Source organism: Bacillus rossius (genome assembly GCF_032445375.1).
Source record: "Bacillus rossius redtenbacheri isolate Brsri chromosome 4 unlocalized genomic scaffold, Brsri_v3 Brsri_v3_scf4_2, whole genome shotgun sequence".
NCBI lineage: Eukaryota > Metazoa > Arthropoda > Insecta > Phasmatodea > Bacillidae > Bacillus > Bacillus rossius.
The window spans coordinates 5,611,657-5,631,100 of record NW_026962011.1 but is presented as its reverse complement, the minus strand read 5'-3'; the positions used below and the strand labels follow the sequence as shown (position 1 = coordinate 5,631,100).

At 36.4% G+C, this 19,444-nt stretch overlaps 1 protein-coding gene across 1 annotated transcript in view; it reads left to right on the top strand.

Annotated features, from left to right (window-relative positions):
- Window positions 1-19,444, top strand: part of LOC134542276 (furin-like protease 2) — a 562,458-nt gene that overhangs the window by 408,254 nt on the left and 134,760 nt on the right. The gene's annotated exons all lie outside the window — the stretch shown is intronic.

Sequence of the window (19,444 nt, the reverse complement as noted above, 5' to 3'; positions counted from 1 at the left end):
TAAATACTTCTGTTCCATTTTCAAAAGAAATTTTCGGTGGCCGTTGGAATAGAACCGGTGATTCGTAACTCGTCGTCTACGATTCGTTTATTGGCGATCACGGTTTGCGAGGAGGTGGGGATCCCGACATATATTAACCAATTTAATTTTTTAATATTAAATATAATTGCCAAAAATCATTATTAAATCACTAGCACCAAACAATTTTCACAAGTTAAATATATTTCCCTAAAAACCTGCATCCACTTGTAGAAAACATTTAAAAACTTCAAAATGTACCCGAGAAACTATCAGAATTGTAAAAATATAAGTGTATTATTTGTATATTCTGAATGTATTTGACGGTATTATTAAGTATTTTGTGACAATATATGTTACTTGTAATAAACTAAAATAAAATATGAGAACATTTGTGTAACGACAAGGTAATATTTTATTCATCGTTTAGGTAATTATTTTGTTCAAAATAATTTAGTAACTATGGTCCGTTTGAGAAAAATAAAATCCAAAATAAATTTTATCTAGATAATAGTTATTTAATGTAGAAATTAAAACTAATAATCCTGTATGGCATTGAAATATTATTCCCATTCTACAGTTTTTATAGCATTCCGAAAATTTCTCGTAAACAGTTTGTTCTAGGTTTTATAAATTACATCATCTAAGACACGTTAAAACCTAAAATAAAATTTATGAAAACAATTATTTTTTTTTAAATTTTTTTAATAGATCCAAAATATTTTACTGTATTGAGATATCTTCTTCCTTTGAATTTCCTACATGGATAATTTATTGATGACTTTTAATCAATTACCTTTTTTTTTAACTGATTGTTTATTTTTATATTTTTTAATGTATTTGAATGCCACGAATGGCACTTGAAATTAAGATACATAAAACTGGGTGTCAGAAGGATACATCGACTACAATTTTACAGAAATTTTTTTGGTATACGAAGGCCTATAATGTACTATGTCTTTATCAATAACGTTCATAATACAATACGAACTTGGGAGAGTAAATTTTTTTTGGCAGTCTTTCTATTTCTTGAATATTTGGATAACCGCGGTAAAATCTAGAGAGTTTCACAACACGGTTTCGATCAATTGTTATGCCACAACGTGGTCGCGCGCTGAGGGTTCTCCTCTCCGCCGAGGGCGTTGTTATCTCCGGAGATGACGGTCTGGAGAGATTGGAGAGAGCACGGCCGCTCACTCCACGGTCCACATTTCCTCGCAACTCTGAAGCAGAGCCACTCAGAGTTCCTGTAGTGCGATGGTCTCTAGATTTTTCTTCAATCAAGGGACATCTCTTTCCGCCGCACTATAGTATACATACAATACCATAACAATTACAATAACAATTCTTTTTCGCGGAAATTCGTTTGTCGTTATTTTTCGAGATGACAAAAGTAACTTTAATACAATAACTGACATTTAAATAAAACATGGTTTATACTTTAGACTTGCAAAGTTTTTTTTTTTCAAATTTTATCTAATACATTTTTCAATTAATTATGGTATAAAACTATATTTAAATCTGACCTAGTAAATTTTCGATATTTCTCATTGACATTAAAATTCTTATTAAGGATAGAAAAATAATTTTACTAAAGGTTTTTTAAATTTTTCTTGAGCTTTAATTTGTATCGTTCTTTTGATGAATGAGAAAAAGAACTGGAGTTGAGATTGCTTGGGTCAGCCATGAAAAGCATCCAACTGACAGTGAGCAGACACAGTAATCTTTCTTAGACGAAGTCCGCTTCGTACTTGTGAAGGTTTTAATAAAAAATAACGCTGGCTGAAACATCGTCCGTTGGCCACAAAACAAAAATTAAATTTAAGAGTCACGTGTTGATGACCAGTGCTGGAGTGCATTCCAGATAATCTGAACTTAATTTAGGTCTACTTCTGAACCATTCTTGTGGACAACGACACATAATTTCGACTTAAAACAGCTTTTTATTTGCAGCTCTTCCAATTGTCAACGATTCGGGACAAGTAGCGACATAATTTTATAGCCTCTATGACTAGAAGAAAATAGTTTTAAAAGATTTTTAATTTATTAATTATAGCTAAAAATGAACGATATGTTAACAGTGTGTATATTTCGTTACAAGGTATTTAACACTTGTAACCTTAACCAAATTTCTCATTGTGGTAAAAGAGCGGTGACTGATTAAAAAATTTTTACGGCATATATTATGTTTAAAGTAATAGTGTTATGAAGGTTTATAAGTTTATGTTTCCACATAGTTCACTATAAAAAACAGTTATCATATTTTGACGTGACAACGTCTAATAAATCGATGAACGCCGGCTGCACGCACGAAAAAGTGTCCCGTAACGCACATTGTCCCGTTACGCTGTGTCCCGTTACGCTCATTGTACGCTTGCGCCACATTCCACTCGATTGGAACAACCATCTATTTGACTTTTTCGAGGCACATTAAACTTGATACATTCTCATTCGTTTCCTACGTTTCCTATCATCGTCCTATCCTTAACAGAATAACACAGATTGGAAGAAGTTAAATAGCAAACATGTATAAAAGTTATAGTTAAAATAATCTCTTCGTTAAAGTAATAAACATATTTGAATTAATGAGTGCAAATAAAAGTAAATTTATCAATAAAATTGTAGATTTCATTTCACTCCTTCTTTGTATCCCTACAAAATAGTGATGATTCAATAAAAATGATTCAATTTTATTCATAAAAGTATGCAATCATTTCATCAATGTTTTGTTATGGCGTTGTCACGTTAAACTATCGTCCGTTAACAGACTTTACAGACAACCAAGTTTTTTTTAAAATTAGGATTTCATACTTGTGATAGTAGATCCGTTTTGAATACAACGCGAATTACCATCAAACAATAGAGCAGGAGAGTATTATTGTAATTACTTTCTCACCAGCCATATTTTCCGTTAATTCCAAATCACGTGTTTTCACTTCAACAGATTTAAATTGATTTATGTTACTGGTTGTATTTCGCAAATAATTTCGAGCGCCGGTGAAACAAAACAAAATATACGCACACACTTTGAAAACCAAGCAAAAACATTTTTCTCGGTTAACTTCAAAATGCATTAATTCCAATAAAAGAAAAAGGCATTTTTAATCCATTGCGGTTTGTTTTGCAAGTAAAAATAAGATTTTAAAAAAATATATGAACTTCTTGGTTTCAAATCATAGCTGTTAAGTTACTAAAAGTCATACTTTTGGTTGGAACCGGTTGCAACATAACTGTAAATGTGTTAGTCACCTCAGGAATGTGACGCTTTTGCTATCTCGGCTACCGAGGAATTTGAATAAACATAGTATTATCTCCATCGAGGTCACCAGAGTGACGTCGACGAGAATGGAGCAGAGACTGAACAAATGATTGGTAAAAAAAGGGTGAGTGGGATCGTGAGTACCCCGAGAAATAAAAAGTCTCTAGACAACATTCGCAAAATATCCTCTCTTGATTAAAAAAAAAAAAACTTGTGTTTAACCTAGCCAGGAATTAAACCCAAAAAGCCTCGTTTAGAGACTCGCAGCACCCGTGGCCCCACTCTAAGATGAAAAAACAACACTAGTGAAATTTTGTGATACTGAAAAATGTTGCGGAATAGAATACAAATATTATTTTAAATATTTCGAATATATTTAAATTTTTTTTTATATTCTAGGACAGTCCAAGTTAGTCTTTCTTACAATAAGTAGGTTATTTCCAATGTAGATAAGCTGTTTTAATGAGCTGCAATTAGGGATGGAAAAAAAAATAAGTTTTTTAAAGTTCTGTAATTATTTGATTTTCAAAAATATACATGTAAAGGGGAAATGTTAGTTTCTACTAACCATTGCAGCGCACTTAAAAAATTAGGCCTTAAACCAAATACTTAAAAAGAAAATTATACCTTGTTAAACAATGTATATTATAGTATAACACATGTTGTATTACGGTAGTTTTAACAGCCTAGTAAGACTGCAAAGCCATTTATTAAATATAAGTGGTTAATAAAAAATACAAACAGCCTAAGTATTTGAAAAAAAAACCTTAGTATTTATTTGAATAATCTGTTGTTTTAAAAAACCCTGATAGTCTGCCTGGAATCAGGGCCTGTATGTCACACTGTATCTGTTATTAATCAACTGATTTTATATCACTTCTCCCCAGTAATTCAGTTAACGAAGTGATGTTTTCCGCACGCAATCAATCAAGAGAAGATGTTGTTGATGATGTGAGCGATGGGAAACAGAAGAAACCAATTCTGGCCTTCTGCGTATGGGTTATGGATGTCTGTTGCCACGGTTCCCTCGTCCGGCAATGTTTATTTGCGCGAACACCCTTTTGTTTGATTTTCTCTCTCTCTCTCTCTCTCTCTCTCTCTCTCTCTCTCTTTCGATGAAACGTGTTCGGGGTTTTCTCGACAATGCTCTGTCAGGACAAGGGGGCTGGGTGGGGAGGGGTGGGGAGAAGAGTGATGTGTGGTCGCCGCAAGGAGCCCGAGAGAGACGGGACCGTGCGAGAACGTCGAGAGAGAGAGAAAGAGAGAGAGAGAGAGTGATGATCGATAGTTTCGGGGGATGAGGGAAGGCAGGACGGACAGGACGAGGCGATCGGAAATTGGCAAGTGACGGCACCGCTCCCGGACGAAAACGAAGAGTCTGCTGCCAGTTCTCCGCCGTACAACGAAACCAATTAAGACAGGAATTCTTCTCTTCTTCCTTCTGCAGCGACTTCTCTTATTATCCCCTCCTCCCCCCCCCACTCCCCAAGTTCTTTCCGTCCTTTTGCTTCTGCTCCCAATTTTCTATTGTTTGGAATTTACGGCCATTTAATTTCTCTTTTTTAATAACTCTTGTGCTTCAATTTAAAGGCGATGGTATCTTATGAAAGCTTTAGTAGCTTTTCAGGTTAAAGTTTCTTTGAGTGAAACCTCTCTTGAACAGACTAAATTCTGTGGGAACCATGCCAGTAACATTAATGGGGATGGCTATTCACGTAGATGCGTACACGCTAAATATCCTAGTGCAACAATGATGTCTGGTTGATTCTTTGGCCGATCAAACTTCACAAATGGCTGGATCATTCTATGTCATGGATCGTTCGTCCTTTTTATTCCTTAATCAAGAACGGAAGTTTTCGACATAAAACGGCCCAACTTTCGGGGCTGTCAAAACAAAATGGCTAGACTGGTACTTAACGGCCAAGCTTAAACACGTCTACCATACTTTCTCTCCCGACCTCGGGAGAGACGGCGTTACCGAAAGGGTATGATTTTTAAGTCGGAAAATGTCATAAGTTGCCTTTGCGGCGCTATTTGAGCTTGCCCCTACGTTACTCATTTTTAAGTCTTTGATACACCTAATGTTGCCATAAAAGGGCGTTAAGTGCGAATTTTATTAGCTAGCTGGAAAACTGTTAAAAAATACGGAAATGTTGCTTGCGCGCCAAAGGATCCCCGTTTTAAAACCGTTCTCACGGCACAGCCAGCGGACCGCTCTTCAGGCGCTGCCCAATCCCGGTGGCAGCAACACCCTTAATACTCCATGAGTACAACCAGAAGCACGACGGCAAATCACATACTGCACTTACATTACCAATGGTCTGTTGAGCTTCAACATTTGATTCGTTTGTGTTGATGAACTTATGTGATTTTTTTCACCTAGGACGTGTCGTACACGATTTACCGACGGCCTTCTCTACCCCCTCCCCCAACAACCCAGTTCACATTTGAAATATGCACAATCCTTGCTCCTTTAACTAACCTCTTTCTATAATTTCCCTCTTTCTAGATGACACAGTGGGCCAGTTTATGTTTCCAAAGCGCTCGTCTCCTCGAAATTATTATTTCGTCTTTCTTCAAGACAACAATAACTAAGGATACTTTCATATCTGCGACCTCTCTACAGATTCAATAGCCACCAGTGTTTAAAATTTTCCCACCTTTCTCCTCCTTACCCACTCCAAGACGATTTCGCTTCAGTCCCAGGTGCTTAGATTCCACAAATTCGCACGTAGCTTGCAACACCATACGTTCTTACTCATGGAACAATTAATTTATTTCAATAGCTTTGATGTTACCATCAAAGTAAACAATGCCATCAAGATCAATGAACGCATCAATCAAACCAGACCTAGCAGCTGTTTGTAAATTGTGCCCCGGCTTGAAATGCCAGAAGCTACTATGGTGTTTGAGCAGTCGAATCACTCGCCTCATACCATGGTGATCCTCTTTCGATTCCCTGGAGGGGTTGATGCCGGTTATTTTCCGAAAGTGGGAAACGTAGTGGACGTTGACAGAAGCAGGTGGGTTTTCTCGGGGTATTCCCATTACTCCAACCTACGCAGATACGTCAAAGCACCATTCCAATCTCGTCTTCCCTCTCCGTGTCTAGTAGCCTAAAAGTCGACGAGGCGTCAAGGGGTTAGTATCCTAAATTATTTTGCTTCTGATATGTCGTGTTTTTGTACGTTATTTTAAATAAAAACATAACATAACCTCTTTGCACATTATTTTAAATAAAATTATAACATAACCAATTTAATTGTTCATAATTTTTTTCACCAAACAATAATTTATTTAATATTTTTATGATCATAAAAAATATATCATTGTATCAGTCCTAGCATGTAATGCAACCATAGGTATAATCCTGAGGTTTTCAGGATTTTCGAATTAACTAAGGCAAGCTACCGCAACCAGAAACATAAGTATTTCTCCTAGTGTTATGTCTATATTTTGCTTGCTATTTGTGTCATATGGTGACTTATAAGTGTGGCTAGCAAATCTGTGATGAAAAAATTCACTGTTAAAAATTTTCAACGTCAATTAACAATGAATGCTGTTTACAAATTATCCAGAGATCTTCGTAAATTTATGCTACCTACTGATTTGCAGTTACTTTGAAAAAATGATTTCAAAAGAATGTTCCCGGTATATTAACAAAAAATTCAAAAACTGGTGAATTCTGCAGTAAGAACACTCTTATTTTGACCACGTGTGTTCACCTTTTTTTAGAATGAAACATACAACTCTGAAGTCGAAAAACAGCGTAATTTCCATGAAGATTCAGTAATTTGAAACAACGAAGAAATCTTATTTTATTTGAGTTAAATTATTGTTTAAAAAGTACGCAAATTTACTGTAATACCCAACAGTGTTCCCTTACTTTCCCTTGAATTTTCCGGATTCGGAAATAAAAATTCTCTGACCATTGTTATTGCCAATAACGTTCAAAAATTCAAATTTCAAATCGCGACTCGTATGATTACCACACTTTACCAATTCAGCAGGCAACTATAAATTATTTTATCACACTACTGTCGATAGCAATAAAGTTGACGAGCGTGGTCGAGGTGCTTATATAGGTAATTATGATCGAAAAGGAATGGGAATAAAACGTTTCTAAGATTTAGATACAGGTTGCGCAAGGGCGAGAAACGATTTGTAAACAAAACCAGTATAAATAAAAAAAGTCACTTCTGCTACAACTTTAAATTTTTATTAACCTCATGGTTAAAAAAAGTTATTCAAAATATTCCCTGACTTAAAAAAAAACTTATATTCCCCCGATCTTTCCCTGTTATAAAAAATCCCCTGACTTTCCTACGTGTTCCCTGTTTATTCTGTATCAGCCAATCCTCGGAGAAATTCAGTGTCATGAATGAATTGTTTCCTGGCCTTGACGTCAGGTAGCTACCGATCTGGGGAGATAATCTCTAGCTGCCCAGCTTCCTTTACCAGTTCCCTCCAAGGATCATATAATTTTACAAATTCAAGCTTATGTATTATATTTCAAAACAGCACATTATGCAAATAAATACTAAGGTTTTTCAAAGATACAGTCTGTTTTCCTTTTTTTTTTATTTAAATTTAATAAATGCCTGTAATAGTTTTACACTGCTGTTATAAGTACAGTAATAAAACGCGAACATTAATAAACGCGTTAAAAATCTATTTTTTAAAGTATTTGTTTTGATGCGTAATATTTTTAACGCAATGTAATAACAAGTTAAAACTAAGATTTCCCCCTTGAAATATATTTTTGAAAATCCAAATCATTACCATACCTTAAAAAAAATTCATCCCCCCCCCCCCCCCCCCAGCTTTCTAATATTCTTTTGTATTTCTATTTTTTTCCGCACCTCAAATCATCCCGCCCCTCAGAAACTGGCGCTCTGGGCAAATGCCCGGTTTGCCCGTTTTGAATGGAGGCCTGATTGTTTCGACGTGGTTTTTAATAGCTGCAATGTTATTTTAATTAAAAATTGAAAACACCCATCACGTTGAACGAACGAAAATAAACCCCACATGTTTTTATTCCGAGTGTAATTTATTTGCGCCACCAAATATAATTCCATAAGTCCATCCTTTAAAAAAATTCGGGTTTGCCTAAAACTTTTGACCTACGGACGGATGGTGTTTTTGAGGCCATCTGATTGGCTGCGGGTCTCGTGTTTGACGGCGGGTTGACGAAGTCATGTAGTTCCAGGTTAATCCACATGCCACGGTCAGCCCACAAAATGGCTTTAGGACTTGCTTGACGCACGAGCGTATTCTTGTCAGGCATGATAAGTTTCGTATTTGTTTTGAGAGAGTTTCATTTCAAACGAATTATCATACTAACCTTTAAAGGTAAGAATATTCCAAACATCGTTACAAATTTAAATTTAGTGATAAACGTTTATGAATGTAACGTAAAGTTTTCAGAACACAATTAAAAACATTTACGCATTATTAGACATACTTCTCTTATAAACTTAAATTCCAATGAATTTGCGTGAAAACAAAACTAGTTAAAAGTGGAATTCAAAGTTTCGTGACTGCACCTGCCACTTCTATGCAAACTCTGCATCTAGGTCACGTCGCCGTAGCAAACCTTTGCTCAGTTGCAAGGATAGTTACAAACTTTTTCACCACAAGCTTTCCTGGAAGAGGGTCTTGTTCTGTTAAAAAGACGCTGCCTCGGGGTCGTGAGGAAACAGTTCAGTAATTTTGTTCAACTTGCAGAGAAAACATAGTGAAAGAAAATATAAACTGCCGCAGATAGAAGAAAAAGGAAAGGTAATAACAAGGAATTATTCTTTTCGCCTCCGGAAGAAAACCTTGTTATTAAAAATCCATACGGAGAGAAGCTGAGCCAGAAATTTTTGCGAGCAGTGTACATTTTTTTGTTTTATTTCAATTTTTTGTTTGACTTTTCATCTCGTCGCCGCCGAGGCCATTAGAGACGGAAAAACACGAAGACAAAAATCAAGTCTGTAGTTGCTTTGGTTGTGAGTTTTAGCCGCGTTGAAGGCCAAGATTTCGCCGAGTTTCAGTCGACCTTGCATTGTTTTTTTTTGGGGGGGGGGGGGGAGGTGGAAGTATGTTGGCTATGGCGTTAAATTGGTGAAATTAAATGCCGTAGGTAGTTTTCATGGAGTGTTCTGCTGTGGATGATCGTATGTTTTCATGTTTATAGATTCTGATGTGTTCTTTAACCCTAGTGATAAGATACATTCGAAAAGCAGAATAAATATTAAAACACATTAAAAACATAAATAGGGAGTATGGATACAAATTGAGCAGAATATGGGAACCACTCTTCAGAAATCGTCAAAACTAAACTCTCCATCCAACAAATGACAAAACGACTCTGATTGGCCAGACAGTCCCGCCAGTCAGAAGAAAAGAGCCCTTCCCCAACCAATCAAAGAGGCCCTGCTCCGATTGGCCAAACCAACCGCAGTCGACCGAAACTCGGTGAAATCTTCGCCTTTAACGCGGCTACGACCCAGAACCTAAGCAACTCCAGACTATAGGGCCCAAAAAGCCTGAGATCCTTATTAATACGGTCATTAACTTATCGCGTAAAGATTTCCAGACCAGCTGCTTGTTAAAACATTGTAGCATAGTATAAGTTTCGATGTTGGCTGGGTTTATTTCCAGCATATTTATACTGTCTGCACACCAATATTAGCTATCCAGTGAGGAAGCAATCGCGTCCTGAATGGCCCGGCCAAGTAGGACAATGGCTTCGCTTGCAGACGGCCGCCAATTACAAGGGAACAATAGCTAGCACGGGCATATCTTATTGCAGTCTGATGAGTGAACAGGTTATTTCGCGAAAAATGCATGCCACTACTAGTTCCAAATCAAGTCTACTTGGGCAAGGAATGAACCGTGTTCGTGTGCTGATGAACCAATTTGGTACTTGTGTGGAATGATTTCGGAGGAGAACAATGGTCAACCGAAGAACACGGATTAGACACTCAACCAAATCCAGTGTTTATCCACTGTGCCACATCGCTCTGTGATTTTTTTTTCGTGTGGAACAGCTGTAGGTATGGACAAGTTGTACGTTTAAAGAACTTTCTAGCGATGTACTTAAACAATGAATGGAAAACTGAACCGTGCCATTATGATACATTTTCCATGTATAGGAGCATGTTTTATACATGAAAATATTTCGAGACAGTAGCATATTCTCTGTGTAGTAGTTGTTTACGCGAATTTAAGGCAATGTCGGCAATTGAATCACAGCAACTCCTGAGTGGATTGTAAAAAAAAAAAAATACAATTTTTTCTGTTGCAGACGGCCACCAATCACATTGAAGAAACTGCTGGCGTGAACATAAATTTGCAAATTTAATGGGCGTTCAGAATATTTCGTGAAACACGCATGTCCTTGGCATTTGACATTTTGCTAAACGAGTACAGGCGATATACCATGAAATGAAGGGGAAAATTTTATAAAATTTTAATATTGGTTAGTAACTTCCATCATGTTAAGGTAAATTACAAAAAAAAAACTTTGAATAGTGTAAAATTTAATGAGAATTTGGTTCCCGTGTGGTTTTCAGCTGAACCTTTGCATGGATATTTACAGTCGTGGCAGTCCTATGGCAGGGGTGATGGGGCGGTCACCCCCTTCCCCTATTACCTTCTAAAACTGAAACAGTGTAAGGATAACAACCAACAACAAATAACATACATAGTGTCTTTGATAATTACTTTTAAAGATGACAGAAATTTGTTGAAATAACCTTTTTTTTTAGTTTATTTTTCTCTCGACATTTCGGATTTCCCACTTAACTTGTAGGTATTCTTTGTCACCCAAAATTTTCCTGTCATTCGCCCCTCCAAAGATTCAAAGCTGCGTCCGCACCCGCACAAAAAAAAAATTGTTCTGTATTTTCACAAAATTTCCATTGGGAACCAGTTGTCAAGAAATACTTTGTAATACTACACGAAAGACTGTAAATTTGTACAACTCATGGCTATGGTTATTTTTGTATATATTAAATACGGTTTTATAAATAATACAAAGTATTTCTTACGTAAATGGGCGCATAATATTATTATTTTTTATTTTATGTTTAATTCAAGCATATTTGTTTTAAACAATGTGGAAATATAACCGAATATTCAATTTTTTTTTTAATTTTGGTTGTATTGTGCTTATTAATGCACGCAGTTCAATCTGGAAATAACTTTAACAACTATCTATTGGAAGTAGCGTATGCTTGTCTACTCTGCCTTGCCGGCAGCGGCGCCGCAAAATCAACATGTTACCGTCCCGTGTTTACGTCTCCACGGAGTCGGTAAATTCCTCCGAGCCGCGGCTGAAGGCCCGCTTCCCTCCTCCTAGCGGGGAAGCCATACCTTGTTATCTTTCCCCGGACGGCTGCTTGGAGCGGCAGCGACCCTGCTCGCGAGGGCTCCCGTGTTTTCTCTGCAAGCCCGGCCAGCTTTATTCCCCGGTGCTTGTGCCACGGCGGTTTTTCTCCTCGCCCCCGCAGACCGATCCGTCCATTGTTCGCGGACCACGCCGGGTGGGAGGGGCGGAGGTCCTTACGCCGCGCCGGGGAGAGTGAAGCGACGCGAGCCGAAACACGCCTCGTGTCGTTGGGAACGGCGCCACTCGCCCACGCGGTGAAGACAGCCGGGGGGGAGGGTCAGAATGTGTCTCCACGGCACCGCAGCTGTGCGACATTCCCGGCCCGACACCGGCGCCCGCGAGACATCGAGCTCGACGAAGCACCGAAACCTGTCTGGTTGACGCTACCACACCGTTTTTTCTCCAAGTAAACTTACTTTTACGAAGAAAAACAGAAGTATCACTTGAAAAAAAAAAAGATGTTCACAGTAATACCGGGTTCAGATTTTTACCCGCAAACCATGTTGTTTTTTGTCATCCCAAAACTTCAATAAGTTAAAGTTATTTCTAAACCGTTTCCTGAATAGCTTTCCAGTAATAACTTGTGCACGTTAATAAGCATGATACAAAAAATAATGTCAAATTTTTGAATATTCGATTATATATTTTTCATGTTTTAAAATAAATATGCTTGAATGAAACATGAATGAAAATTAAAAATTATGTGCCAATTTTCGTAATAAATACTCAGTATTATATTGAACAACGTATTACATGCATACAAATATAACCATAAACATGTGTTGTGCAAATTTATAACATCTTCCTTGTAGAGTTAGAAACGATTTATTGGCAACTGGTTTCCAAAGGAATTTTCAGAGAATTTATTTCTGTGCAATAAATTTTTTTAAGTATGCACATAATGAAACCTTACATCAGTTCTAAATATTTCCAGTACGATAATCTATTAAATTGGCAGAAAATCAAGAAATTATGTTTTACGTAAAGTATTTTCATGCGTGTTACGTAAGAAATTATTGATCACAGAAATAAGTTTATTTTTGTTCATGAACATAAGGTTTAATATAAGGTATGACAGTAATATTAATTTATGTTTCTTAAGACTTTATATTAAATGTTACCACTTCATCAAAAAATACTATTTGGTTGAGAAGACTTTTAATGATTCCCAAAATCTCCTTGCCATTGAAAGTATGATATAATTCCACATATATATTAATACAGCTCATCAGATTAATAAAATTTTAACTCAATATACATTTATACATTAACCTTCTTGGTTGCACTGGTAAACAATTAATGGAAAACAATAAACTGTTTTATATTTTACCATACCTATACATAGGTATGGTAAAATATTATTTTTTTGTAATATTTTGAATAAAGCCCCTTCTAAAATTAGCAACTTTATTTAGGTTTGGAGAAAGGAAACCCGTAATGAGTAGTACATATATGTTAAATTTAGCTTAGTTTCTGAATACAAAAGAATTCTTTGCGGCGTTATATAAAATGAGAAGTCGTTAAGGGTGTTATGAGATCTGTGGATATTACATTATCTGAGAGTGAGGTATGGTGAATGTTGGGATTAAACAAAGAAACGGGAAACACTCAAATGGAATGGTTGCAGATAAACCCAAATCCTGTCCTTTTTACTTGCCACCAAAGTTTATAAATAAATGTTACGCTGCAGCATCAAACACGCTTTTTAAAAATACAAACAAAAAATAAAAACAAATTAATCAGGTTGACTTACTGGAAAATGGATTCGTCAAACTTACCTTACAATTAATTTTTCCAAAGTATTTCTGAAATTACGAGTATCTTTTATTTTGACTTTCGTAAATTTTCCATTTTAATTTTTTACTTATTTTTATGGAAAAGATAAAATTATTACGATGTTTCTAAGCCATAGAAGAGCGTCAGTAAACGTAACTTTGAGACACAATAATTGAAGAGTAAAGGAGAAACAAATATTTGATTGTACACATGAAGGAAGCCGTATTCAGAATAATTAAAATTTTTTTTGTACTGCATAGCGCATAAAGAAATATATTTTTGCTCTCGAAATAAATACACATTTGGGTTGGAATTCTGTGAAGCAGATAAAATAGATGAAAGAAAAAAACCATACGTTAAGCTTGTGTGAATAAACAGAGGTATACATTCATTGCGAGCAGTGTTCTGATAATTACATCTGGACAAGGATCATCCAACGCTTTTCTGTGAGGTTTTAAAGCTTCTTTTCTAAAGATGTGAGTATTTTGGGAGAGAATCCTACTGTAAAATATTTTTTCATTCTAAAACTCTATCACAAATATATATTTTATTAAATTCTGTATCATTAATTCAATGTTTCCAACAAAAAAAGGCTCACATTTCACAGATAAAGAAAAAAATATTTTTAATGCTTTCTTTAAGTTGAAATTTTTTATTTAAACGTCTAGCAACCAGCACCTTGCGTGGTTATTAAAACCTTGCTTTAAAACATACCAAATAGAGACTCGTGAGACCGCTCTTTCTTGGTTTTCTTTTGTTTAATTTTGAAATACTTTAGGCCTTACATTTAAAAGAAAATTTATACCGTTCATTTTGTCCATAAATTCTTTTAGTTTGAATAGTTGTCTTTTGATAGCCATTCGGAAAAATTTGGGTAATACAAATTATTACAAAATGCAAAGCTGAGCACTCAAAAAACTTGGCAGCTGTGTGACGGTAGGGGCTCCGGTCCTTGTTTATGATTTCTGTTCGAAATCTGCCGCTGACTGCTAGACGTGGTTCGTTTGACTTTGGAAGTACTCGATAACTCTATCCTAAACTAATACTGGGCTTTTGGGTTGAGGTAAGAGGTAATGCCCGTAGAAATGATGGCGTGCCTGACGTTTCAGCATGCCTTATTGCAGCCATCTTCAAGGTCGTTAAGAAACTACATGGTTGGTGTTTAGGCACAGTATAAATATACTATCAGAGTGATCAGGTTCCAAAAACCAGTAAGTCGTCTCTCCCTCTGCAGATACGAGTGGGGAGGATACTGAAAAGGAAAATCCTAGGTGAAACAAAATTCCGTTAAATTTTAAGGTTAAAGGATAAAACTACAATGAAGACTTCATCTGTTTCAGTCTCTCATACACTCCACTTTTTTACAAAAATACTTTCATAAATATTAAACACATTTTTATTTTAAAATAATAAATAAAACTAACAAAATAAACATAATAAAATGTATTTACGTAGTGAGGTCTGGTTTTCTAATAAAAAAAATAGTTATGCTTATAATGTGTTTTTATTAAATTGACTTTAATTGTCACGGACAGTTTTTTTTTTAAACTTGTCTACTTAAATTTTAATTTTCAGAGTTATTCTTGTGTTTCACCGTACACACATGATTCAACTACTTTGAAAAAAAAAGCATTTAAAAATTTTAAACTACGTGTATCAAACGTAATAATTCCTTTTTAACGTCAGGTGTCATAATATCGCACGTAACAAGTCGTCGCTCCACGCCGACATACTGCTAAAACACAGTCTGGTCAAGAGTTTTCGCACAGTAGGGGCTCGAGTATATTTATTTTTATTTTATTTACTTTCCATTAGATCACAAAATCCAAATAAAAATATACACGTTCTTATATATTTATAGAACACAGTATCGGCAACGCAATTATAGCAAAATTGCGATGGTCGTGTCAATTCACAGGCTTTGTAATGTAAACAATACATGGTAATTTATCAGAAACAATAAAAAATTTATGAACGCTGTTTTCAGGGTAAAACAAGGACGTCTGTAGTACTGAAAAACACCATTTTAGGAATTTTATTACTCATGTGTGAACATTTTAGCTCTCGGTATACGACATTTGGTAGGGGAAATTTCGTGAAAATATAACGGAAGTCGATGAATGGAAATGTGACACAAAGATGGCAGACTCACGTGTAGACACACAAATCCGTATATATTCACTTCCGTAAACATTAGGGTTCATAATAAAAGTATTGGTATTCTAAAATTAAAATTTATGTTAGTGAAACTACCCTGGAAAATATTTGGTAAACTAAAATAGTCATAGGAAAAGGTCATCTCGGGTTTTAAAATACGCAAGAAAAATGGCATTACAAGGATTATAATACACATTATCCTTCCCTAACCCCAAGCGTAGTGGAAGAAAGTACGGTTGCTAAGTTAAGGGGTAATTTTTGACGCGGTTCAACCCTTGTCATTGGAATATATATATATATATATATATATATATATATAAAATAATACTGAATTATACAAAATGTGCTTTAAGCGAAAATATATGAAGAAATGTTATTTTTTATTTTAATACTATACCTAATATTATTTCATTTATAGCTCAGCCCATCTGATTGATTATTTCATACTAGGTAGACCTATAACCTTTATTTTTACTTAAAACATAATAATTATTAGGAAATGAATGTCCATGAAAAATAGAATAACTTTAAATAGTACAACTATAATTTATTACTTTATAATTTATTTTAATCTAACGTGTGCGGAAAATTTATAGTAATAACGGTTTAGTGATTTTTAACAAAATTGGCAGTGTTTTAATAAAATTCTTTGCTGAAAAATCAGGTACAAAGCCGGGGTTTAGTAAATTTTTTCAAGTCTTTTTCGCTTTTATTGGAGCCGTTTCATTTTATAGTGTTACCTTTCGCTCTGCGAATCGAATGATTCTACAATCGACGTAGCTGCTCCGTCAGCAAATTCTAGAGGCAGGTGCAGAACTACTTGTGGTTTTTATTTCAAACACAATTTTCGTTTATGTATTTATCACGCTTCGCATTATTTTAAAGATTTATACGTTAAATTTCGTATCAGAGTTTCGTATTGTTATTTTATTTGAAATATGAGAACACGTAATGAGAGTAACATTTCCAAGGCCGAATTTTATGCAATGTTTTTGTGAAACGTTGTGAAACATTTCTGACACAAAGATGACAGAAAATAGGTACTTGACCAAAAAGATATAAAGAGAGCAAAATGCTATATACGTTTCTGTGCTCGTAATCGTTCTCCTTTTTGTACAATGATTCATCCCTCGCCCAAAAAAATATGACCGAGAGAGATAGATGAACGAAAGAATAAGAGAGAGAATGCGCGCATGTGTTTGTTTCAGAAAATAAAATATAAGTATCCTATACAGTCAGCTAAGAATGCCTTGAATTTTAGATTTGCTACCAGCGCGATCGCATTCTACCTTGTTCAACCAGCAGCGTAGAGGGCGCTGTTGAGACAGTGCCTTAATCTCCCACATATATAGCGCTACCTGTTATTAATTTCATATTTCGTTCAGAGATATGGCATGTTCCAAATAAATGGTATAATTGTTTGAAGAAACAGTAACACGCACACTTTTTTATGGTGTTAGTATTTCAACAGTGAGTTAGTAATATTTATTGTTAATTAGTCATTATTGATTCATCAATAATTATTGATATCCTGAGAAGTTATTTTTAAGTGAGTAATAATTTTTGGTAATGCATGTTTATTAATTAATTTTTATTTTAATCAAATATCTAAGAAATACAAAATTGTCAGGATTCTTAAATACTGGGAAGAAAAAAGAAGAGAAAATTAAAGCCAAACAACACTGCGCAGTGTTATTTTTAGAAAATTGTCTTCTTTCTTTCTCTCTCTCTCTCTCTCTCTCTCTCTCTCTGCTGTTTTATCCTTTACGAAATACTTACGAGTCAAGGTTTCGATTGCCAAAGAAGTTTAATTTTATCTTATGTACTGAGTATACGTATATCTTTAATGTTAATTTTGTTCCAGTTTCCTCTTAGCAACTTAAAATATTCCAATAATAAAAAAAATGCTTTGAACTTAATAATACAATTAAGTATGACGTTTAATTTTTTTTAAATTTTGTGATAAACACTTGGGAATTAAGATAGGCTGAAAGTGGCTAGTTTAAATACTGTCTCAATTTTAGTAATGATTCGCTTGTACTAACAGGACGAGTACCCGAAACAATCTTTAGAACAGAAAAATAAAAATTATATGCAAATACTGAAAACATAAAAAAAAGGAGTGGCACAATGGGCTGTGTTTCGGGGCTTTTTTTTTTGTTTGTTCTTTGTTTCGTTCTAGAATCCCTAACTGTGATTATTTTCGTGTAACTCGCTCGGTCCAACATAATACCGAAGTCATCTTTCATTCACCGCGAGGGCACATTATTTTCTATCTACGGGCAAAAAAAAAAAAAAAAAAAAATGTGCCCGGCCTCTCTCGCTGTGCTCCGAACTTTCTTATTTATTTTCTTCTTCTCGTACTTGCAACCCTCCCCCGCCAGAATCTCTGTTTCGCCGTGCGCGAGCGGACGAATCTGCGGAGTCGCCGCTAAACCTCTCTTCCTCCATTAGACACGCCGCTGCTCAAGAAACGGTTTCCGGGGAGAAATAATGGTCTCCACGAGCGAGTTTCGAGTTGCCTTCTCCCACCCCCTACAACCCTCAACCCCCCCCCCCCCCCCACACCAGCGAACACTCTGGTAACTCCAGCATTTCTGCGGCGACTTGCGTACCCGCAGTGAGTTCCTCCTCCACCACTTTACTCCAGTCCTGCCTGCTGCTCGCGTCACCGACAGAAGCTCTGTGTTACGGTGGCATTGTGCCGTGTCTCTCTCTACCCCCTCTTCCCCTTCTCTTGGTAAACAACGCGTCTCTGATCTAACTCCCCCCCCCCCCCCTTTTCACCTTTCCTCCAAACCAAGCCGTTACTCGTGGAGAACTTGTCGAAACAGGTTATTGGCGGATTTATCGCTACCTTCATAGAAGGTGGAGGGGAGAAGAAGCATGCCTGTCTCATCCTTAGATTGCAGTGTGCATTTTAATGTTCATTTATAGGATCATGCATTTTTCGCGAAAAGATTCCGAGATTAGTTAGAAGTTAAAACAATGTAGCACCGTCTTTGTTTCGGGATTTGGTGAGTTTCTTTCAGGCGCATCTCGATTGTTACAACACCAATCACAGTAATTCAGTGCGGAAGCAAACGCGTCCTGAGTGGCCCGGTCAAACAAGGCAACGACTTCTCTCACTAGACGGCCGCCAATCACAAGGAAGAAATTCCTGGTGCGGGTATAACTTGTTGCAGTCTAATAGGCGTTCAGATTTATTCGTGAAAAATGCGTGCCCTTATTCATTTATAACCCCTTTCAGACGAGGCGACTAGTTGACTCCACTGGTCGAGCGGACGGGTGTCGAGGAGTGCAGCGATGTAGCGAACCCCTTCACTCGCAGTCTACTGGTCCGCTCAGGGTAGCCAATAGGCGTCTCATCCCCACCAGTAGACACTACTCGGCATTCGTCCTTCACACCAGTCGCCTGGTTGAGTCCACCGAGGGCGTGATGTCGGTTTCAATGCGGAGCGGTTTATAGAAGAGATTCGTAGTAGTCCCGCGCGATAAGGGATATGAGGCGTGGCAAACACAGCGATAGAATCAAAAGGAGTGAAGCTTGGAGGGAAGTGGTACGAAAATGCTTTGCCGATTTCAAGAACATGGAGCCTGACAGATAAGGTGCAGTCGGTAAGAACATTTCATTAAAATTAAAATTACTAGAAATATTTAGTTAATTATTTAACTAAGAAATTTGCCTGGACCGTACTGACCTCCCGTTGGGAAGATAATTTTATTTCACAAGTTACCTGGTGTGCAACCTGTCCAAAAAAAGTCTTCACACGCAGTCAACTAGTTGAGAGTCATCTTATGTTAGCGCTATCCTTGTCTCGTTGTGCTCTGTTGCCAGGTATACGCCTAGACCA